The following is an 8,597-nucleotide window of genomic DNA, read 5'->3' as shown; positions in this document are numbered from 1 at the left end:
GCAGGGAATGGTGTTATGGACCCAGGATATAAGCGGCCTGGCCTACTAGTCAGGCTAGGGGATGAAGGCAAAGGTCAGCACCAGAGTCAATTGCCAGGGATCAAGCCAGAATCAGAATCAGGAATCGAAGCTGAAGGTCAGAGCCAAGGCTCAAAAGCCAGGGTTGGAGCCGGGACAGGTAACTGATGAATGGAGGTGAGGTAAATATCAAGCGTGGAGTGGAAACATGGTGGAAACAGGAGCAAAGGCAGGAGCAGAGCAGGAATCAGGAACAGGGTTAGGTGCATGAGGCAGGTACATGCAACCATAACAGGAAATCACCTTGCTGCTCAGACAAACTTCTTATGCATCCTTCTGGCTTAAATAGAATGATTGGACCAATCAGTGGAGCCTGGAGATCCTCCAATCAGGGCTCCTGTGGGTGGTGCCTTGGCTGAGGCTATAATCCTATGAACTAGCTCCTGGGCCCCTCACTGGAGGCCAGGCTGTAGCAGCTGTCTGGGGCCTCCTAGACCTGGGTTCAAAACCTAGGATGTCAGAGGTAGAAGGCAATAAAGTAGGTGGTGTGTTCCAGACTCTGCACAGTGTATGTAACCATACTGTAAAGCTCACTGGTGTATATGGTTCTCTAGGGATGTTTTAGTGGAGTATTTTGCTACTTTAAGGATCTATTCTGCCACCACACACATGGCATGGATATATTGATTTGAGTAGCTACTTATTATTAATATTTATTTTATTTATTATTATTTGTATGACAGTAGTGCCTTGACGCTCCAGCCCTAATGCAAAACACATAACAAAAAGATGGTCACTGCCCTGAAGAGCTTACAGTCGAAGTATGAGGGGCAACAGGGGATACAACCAAACACAAGGGAGGAGCACAAGGGAACGGTGAGATGATTAAGATCCATATGATAAGCAGTGGTCACAGCAAACCAGCTGCCTAACCACTGTCAAGTGTTCTGTAGGTATCACAGCAGATGAGGGTCTTAAAGAGGGATTTGAAAGAGCACCATCTGGTGGCTTTGAGGCTTTGCCCTTTTCCATACTATTGAGAGTAATGTTTGTAAACATTTGCTCCTCTATAAGAAGATGGGAATTGTCTATATCAGGTCAATTCCATGCCTGATCTGGTTGGAGCATACTAGTCATTCCCTTAATGAATAATAACTTTTATGCTCCTCTGAGATTCAAGATTAAGCTAACAAAGATCTATGATTTTTCTTTAGGAATATTGCTACTTGGAATTCAAATGAGTGACATTATTAATAAAAGGAGTCTTTCCCTCCCTCAATCTTTAACTTTCATATGCATGTTTCACTTGTAATGAACAAAACAATCAAATTAATGTTAAACTAATTTATTCAGTTCTTATACTGTTGGACTTTTTCATTAGGGATCATATAGATAGAAAAAAAAGCACATAAAGACATTCTGTGCACCACACCATCTTGAGTTGTAATTCTTCACTATTTTATGTAGTAGATTTCACCTTTAGTGACCCCTATGTGTATCAAGGGATCGTTTGGAAACATGGAACAAATGTTATTTTCCAAAAACCATATGCTCTGATTTTTTTGGAACTTGTTTGCAATGAATAATTGGGCTTTCGTATGTAAGGATCAGATTGGAAACAATTGCACGGATTTACTTTCATAGAATTATTGAAAGTATAATTCCTCTCCCTTCCGATGTGTATTTGCAAGTGATTTTGTCCTTTCTAGCTTTAAATATCAAAAGCAATTCTTATCATTTTATATGTGTACAGTGCCTAGCACAGTGGGGTCCTGATTCTTGGTTTCTAGGCACAACCTCAATACAAACAAATAATTATCCTAACAGAAGAATATTCAACAGCATAAGATATCTTACTATCAAGTTCTCCCTGGCAGCATACATTTTTTCTTTGTTAATTGCACCCCACTAACCCTACAGTAGTCAGACTGAATTACTGTACTCTCCCATGCTGACATTTAAACTCTTCTTTGATGTTGCCAAAGGACAAGAAAGAATTGAATAACTCCACTATAGGTAAAGAATGTGACAGCTTGCGGGCCAGTTAGTCTGGACCAACTTCTTCCTCTCCATTGACCTTACTGGATTAACATTGGTGTGGCAGCAGAATTTGGCACCTTATTTTTATTTTTCATATTTATTAGAAAGCCCTGATCTCAACAACTTTAGACTCTTATACAATTAATTCAAAGGTATAAATCAATGGATGCAAATCCAAACTATTATTGCCCCTCCTTTTGATTACAACCTAGCATCAGCCCTCTGTCACATTATAGCAGAAATTCAGGGCTTCGGCTGGTCATGTTCTAGTGGAAAAGAAAAAACAACAACATGGAGACTAGGTATATTCTAGCTGTAACTTTCTTTATTTATACATAAACACCAGTCCAGGAACAGAGATACACACAATCCCTTCTTCAGGAATCTCAGCCCAACACCAATGCCTAGTTCCTAGGAAGCAACTATGCCTGAAGAGTGGATTCTAATCAGAGCCCAAAGCAGAGAACAGACAGTCCTGCCGCTCATACAGCTACCCAGGACCACTTCCTCTGCACAGAACCTTCCATAACAAAAACACAGCATGTATTCCCAAGAGTGAACATTTGCTTGCAAGCTAAAGTGGGGGGAGGGGGGGAGAAAACTGGAAAGACTATGTAGCAGAGCCACCGGGTGAAACCTGCCATAACAATACAATGACTTATTCAACTGAACTAACACGTCTCCCAAAATATAAACTAACAAATAATAACCTCCATCAAGTAAACACGCTAAGGCCCTCAATATACCCAGTCAGAAAAGGCCAGGAAAATAGATTAGCCTCTAAACTGTTGCCCTAAATGTCAGCAATTCCAGAGCCTGTCAGACCAAGGGGAGACCTGAGTTCCAGAGTCAAAGAATCCTCACAGACAACAGCCTGCCACCAGCTTCATAACTTGAAGTCAGGGGGCTGTCAGCTCTCACGTTACCACTGGCCGTAACTGCAATGGTGTCACTCAGGGAAACAGGCATTTCTTAGGGCTTGTCTACACCGGCACTTCACAGCGCTGCACCTTTCTTGCTCAGGGGGGTGAAAAAACACCCCCCAGAAGGCAGCAAGTTTCAGCGCTGTAAAGTGCCGGTGTAGACAGTGCACCGGCGCTGGGAGCTATGCCCCTCACGGAGGTGATTTTTTTACAGCTCTCTCCCAGCGCTGCACCGCGACCACACGAGACATGTTAAAGCGCTTTAGCGTTGCCAGCGTAGACTAGCCCTTAGCTATGCAAGTCTCAGACCACTGGGAACTTTATAAGTCAAATCAATACCTTTAACTCCGCCCAGAAACTTAGCAGCAGCTACTATTTAGATCATTAATAATGTGAATTGCCTACTTTGATCTTAAGGTACTTGGTACAACTGAAACTGTGTCTACACTGCCACTTTCAGTGCTACAATTTTAGTCGGTCAGGGGTGTGAAAAAACACCCCCCTGAGCGACAAAAGTTTTAGCGCTGAAACGCTCCCGGTTATAAAGCTACCACCCCTCATTCAGGGTGGTTATTTTTTATTGAGGGAGAGCTCTCCCCCGGCAACAAAGCGTGACTACACTGCCCATGTCACAGCGCTGCCGCGGCCGTGTAGGCATATCCTTTCTCTCTCCTGGCAAGATCGAAATGTTGCTTCTCTACATGCAGGGGTGCCATTTAGGGAACTTCTGCCCCTCCTACCCCCCCCCCCCTGCAGTTTCTGCACACAGCATATCCCCGGGTGGAGCTCTTAGCTGCAGCACATCCTGAATGTGGAATGTTTCAGAGGGGTAGCCGTGTTAGTCTGTATCAGCAAAAACAACAAGGAGTCCTTGTGGCACCTTAGACACATTTATTTGGGCATAGGGCTCGTTCACCTGCACGTCTACCGATGTGATAGATGCCATCATGTGCCAGCAATGCCCCTCTGCCATGTACATCGGCCAAACCGGACAGTCTCTCTACACAAAAGAATAAATGGACACAAATCAGACATCAAGAATTGCAACATTAAAAAACCAATAGGAGAGCACTTCGATCTCCCTGGACACTCAATAAGCCCTGGTCTACAATAGGAGTTCAGGTCGAATTTAGCAGCATTAAATCGATGTAAACCTGCACCCGTCCACACGAAGAAGCCTTTTTTTTTTGACTTAAAGGGCTCTTAAAATCGATTTCCTTAATCCACCTCTGACAAGTGGATTTGCCGGGTCAAATTTGAGGTACTATGGACGCAATTAGATGGTATTGGCCTCCGGGAGCTATCCCAGAGTGCTCTATTGTGACCGCTCTGGACAGCACGCTCAACTCAGATGCACTGGCCAGGTAGACAGGAAAAGGCCCGCGAACTTTTGAATTTCAATTTCCTGTTTGCATGGTCACCTGCAGCTTGCCACGCTGGCCAGAGCTCATCAGCAGAGGTGACCATGCAGAGCTCATCAGCAGAGGTGACCATGATGGAGTCCCAGAATCGCAAAAGAGCTCCAGCATGGACCAAATGGGAGGTACGGGATCTGATTGCTGTATGGGGAGAGGAATCCGTGCTATCAGAACTCCATTCCAGTTTTCGAAATGCCAAAACATTTGTCAAAATCTCCCAGGACATGAAGGACAGAGGCCATAACAGGGACCCAAAGCAATGCCACATGAAATTTAAGGAGCTGAGGCAAGCCTACCAGAAAACCAGAGAGGCGAACTGCCGCTCCGGGTCAGAGCCCCAAACATGCCGCTTCTATGATGAGCTGCATGCCATTTTAGGGGGTTCAGCCACCACTACCCCAACCGTGTTGTTTGACTCCTTCAATGGAGATGGAGGCAACACAGAGGCAGGTTTGGGGGACGAGGAAGATGATGATGATGAAGTTGTAGATAGCTCACAGCAAGCAAGTGAAATCGGTTTTCCCAACAGCCAGGAACTGTTTCTCACCCTGTACCTGGAGGCAGTCCCCCCCGGACCCACCCAAGGCTGCCTCCCGGACCCGTCAGGTGGAGAAGGGACCTCTGGTGACTGTACCTTTTAAAATACTATCCATGGTTTAAAAGCAAGCATGTTTAATGATTAATTTGCCCTGGCATTTGCAGCTCTCCAGGATGTACTCCCAAAGCCTTTGCAAAAGGTTTCTGGGGAGCGCAGCCTTATTCCACCCACCATGGTAGAACACTTTACCACTCCAGGCCAGTAGCACGTTTGGAATCATGATTACCACTCGGGAATCATGGTGGGATAGCCACCCACAGTGCAACGCTCCGGAAGTCGATGGTTGCCTCGGTACTGTGGACACACTCCACCAACTACATGCACTTAGAGCATTTGTGTGGGGACACACACAATCAACTGTATAAAACCGCTTTCTACAAAACCGACTTCTATAAATTCGACCTAATTTCGTAGTGTAGACATACCCTTAGCTAAGTGAGCAGTAGAGACTAAGACTGATAAATGAATGCAGATTCCCATATGTCAATGCAGAACGGTAACTGCTACATCTTCTACCAAGGCATGATTCAGCAGTCTTTCCCTCGTCAGCAAAGCACTTAAGCATATGCTTAACTTTAGCTTGTGCTTAAGCTTCATGTACATCAGTGGGATTTAAGTTCAAGCTTAAGTGCCCTGTTGAATGGTGGGGCCGTAGGGAGCGGTTTGCTCGCGAGTATGTGTCTCATGGCCCTCAACTGAATGGAATGTCAGGTGTAGTGATGGGAATGGCTTTTTTAGCACACCAGGCAAAGGTTTGTGTTTTTGCAGCTGAAGGTCAAAAGTCTTACTAACAACGCTGCGTGTATGTAGTTAGCTGATGACTGTGGTATCGCTCTCTCTCTCTCTCTCTCTCTCTCTGTGACTACAATTATTGCAGCTTGTCCACAACACAGAACTACGACAGAATCTGGCATATTTCGGCTTGTTTAAAAGTCTGTCTGCTCAGGGGAATCCAGGGAGTATAGGAACAGATCAGCACTGGCTCTGGTGCTTGAGGGACACGTGCACAGATTTTACCTCATCAATGCTATTGTGTTCTTAAGGAAACTAAGTAGTCATGGGACAAGAGGGAAGGTCCTCTCATAGAGGGTTAAAAGATAGGAAACAAAGGGTAAGAATAAATGGTCAGTTTTCACAATGGAGAGAGAGAAACAGCTGGGGACCCCCAAGGATCTGTACTTGTACAGGTGCTGTTCAGCATATTCACTAATGACCTGGAAAAGGGGGTGAACAGAAAGCTGACAAAGTTTGCAGTTGATTAAAAATTATTCAAGATAATTAAATGCAAAGCTGACTGCAAAGCGTTATTGGGATCTCAGAAAACTAGGTGACTGGGCAACAAAATGACAGATGAAATTCAACATTGTTAAGTGCAAAGTAATACACATTAGAAAAAAATAATCTCAACAACAGATATATACTGATGGGGTCTAAATTAGCTGTTACCATTCAAGAAAGAGATCTTGGAGTCACTATGGATAGTTCTCTGAAAACTTCAGCTCAATGTGCAACAGTGGTCAAAACGGCTAACAGAATATTAGGAAATAGACATATTAGGAAAGGGGTAGAAACTGAGACAGAAAATATATATTATATATAAGACATCATATAAATCCACGGTATGTCCTTGAATACTGAATGCAGTTTTGGTTATCTCAAAAATATATAGTGGAACTGGAAAAGGTTCAGAGAAGGGCAACAAAGATGATCAGGGGTATGGAATGGCTTCCATATGAGGAGAGACTAAACAGCTTAGGGATGTTCATCTTAGAAAAGAGATCATAGAATCATAGAATACCAGGGTTGGAAGGGACCTCAGGAGGTCATCTAGTCCAACCCCCTGCTCAAAGCAGGACCAGTCCCCAACTAAATCATCCCAGCCAGGGCTTTGTCAAGCCCTGACCTTAAAAACCTTTAAGGATGGAGATTCCACCACCTCCCTAGGTAACCCATTCCAGTGCTTCACCATCCTCCTAGTGAAAAAAGTTTTTCCTAATATCCAACCTAAACCTCCCCAATGATTAAGTGTGGGGGGGGGGCATAAGAGAAGTGTTATTTATTCTTTCCCACAATATAAAAAACAGGGGTCACCCAATGAAGTTAATAGGTAGTCCACTGAAGACAAACAAGAGCAAGTACTTTTTCACACAATGCACAGTCACCTGTGGAACTCATTGCCATAGGATGTTGTGATGGCTAAAGGTATAATTGAACTCAAAAAGGAACTAGATAAATTGATGGAGGACAGGTCCATCAATGGCTATTAGCTAAGTTAGTCAGGGATACATACAATCCCATGCTTGTGTAACCCTAAACCTTTGCCTGGCAGAAGCTGAAAGGAGAAAACGGGGGGTGGAGCACTCCAATTGCCCTGTTTTTTACACTCCCCCTGAAGTGCTGGTATTGGCCACTGCTGGAGATAGGATACTGAGCTAAATGGACCACTGGTCTGACTCAATAAGAGGCATGTTATGAAAAGAGGCTTTTTTTTTTTAAAATCACAGCTCCCTCTCCATTCTTGGGGAAAAAAATCTATTCCATTAATATTTTTTAGAATAAGAGATTTCTTTAAGAAGTAAAATTAAAATCCAATTCCCACAAATGGTGTAGTGTTAGCTGAGCTTGCAAAAGAATTTGATGTATGGTATGGATTAGGTTGGTTGCCTCTTTATTTCCAGTGCTTCTGAAGTGGTTGGGGAGCTTGAGATTTAAAGCTAAAGAACATAAAGAATAAGCTCTGTGAAGTTGCTTTACTACTGTTAACCTTAAAACCCCTTTGGATCTCCAGAAATGTAGCCTCACTTTTGAGCTGACTTGACAAATGAATCTGACATTCTTACAGTGCAGCCCTGGAATATTATAAAATGCCAAAAGTTTAATCTCCAGCTAGATAAGGAATAACTAGCTCCATCCCAGTACATGGAAGACAGTGATGTGCATGCCATATGAATACAGTCTGTTGTGAGAGAGAATTGTACAGCAGCCATTTCTCTACAACCCAGCATGAGGCAGAACCTGCCACCCCTTGTTAAGTGATCTCCTCTCATTCTCTCTTTCTTCATCCTTCCTGACCTCTGTGGTGGTTTTTATGCTGTCAACTATGACATCCTTCCCAATCACCTGGGACAAATTGCTGGAGTCTCAGAGAACTGGCCTTCTTGGTTTTGCTCCCATCTATCAGACTCTTTTTTTTTTTTTTTTTTGCCGCATGCAGCAGAGAGATAGGCTGGTCCAGTGGATAGGGAGCTAGCCCTCAGAGACCTAGGTTGGACTTCCTGTATGACCTCAGGCCAGTGCTTTAGGGATGGAGTTTCAAAGGTTTTTAGGCATCCAAAGATGCAGCTAGGCATCTAGTGGGGGTTACAAAGCTCCTAACCTTCTAGACACGTTTGAAAATCCTACTAGGTGCCTAAAAACCTTTGAAAATCTGGCCTTTAGCCTCTCTGTGCCTCAGTGCCCCATCTGTACAATGGGGATAACATCACTGCTCTATCTCACAGAGGGACTGTGAGGAGAAATAGGTTAAACATTGTGAGGCACTCAGATATTATGGTGATGGGGCCACATGCTAACCCTTCCCTTGGCTTTGGCCTTCTTTTC

Source organism: Caretta caretta, chromosome 3 (assembly GCF_965140235.1).
Source record: "Caretta caretta isolate rCarCar2 chromosome 3, rCarCar1.hap1, whole genome shotgun sequence".
Lineage (NCBI taxonomy): Eukaryota > Metazoa > Chordata > Testudines > Cheloniidae > Caretta > Caretta caretta.
The sequence above is the reverse complement of the archived record's forward strand: the minus strand, read 5'-3'. Positions refer to the sequence as shown.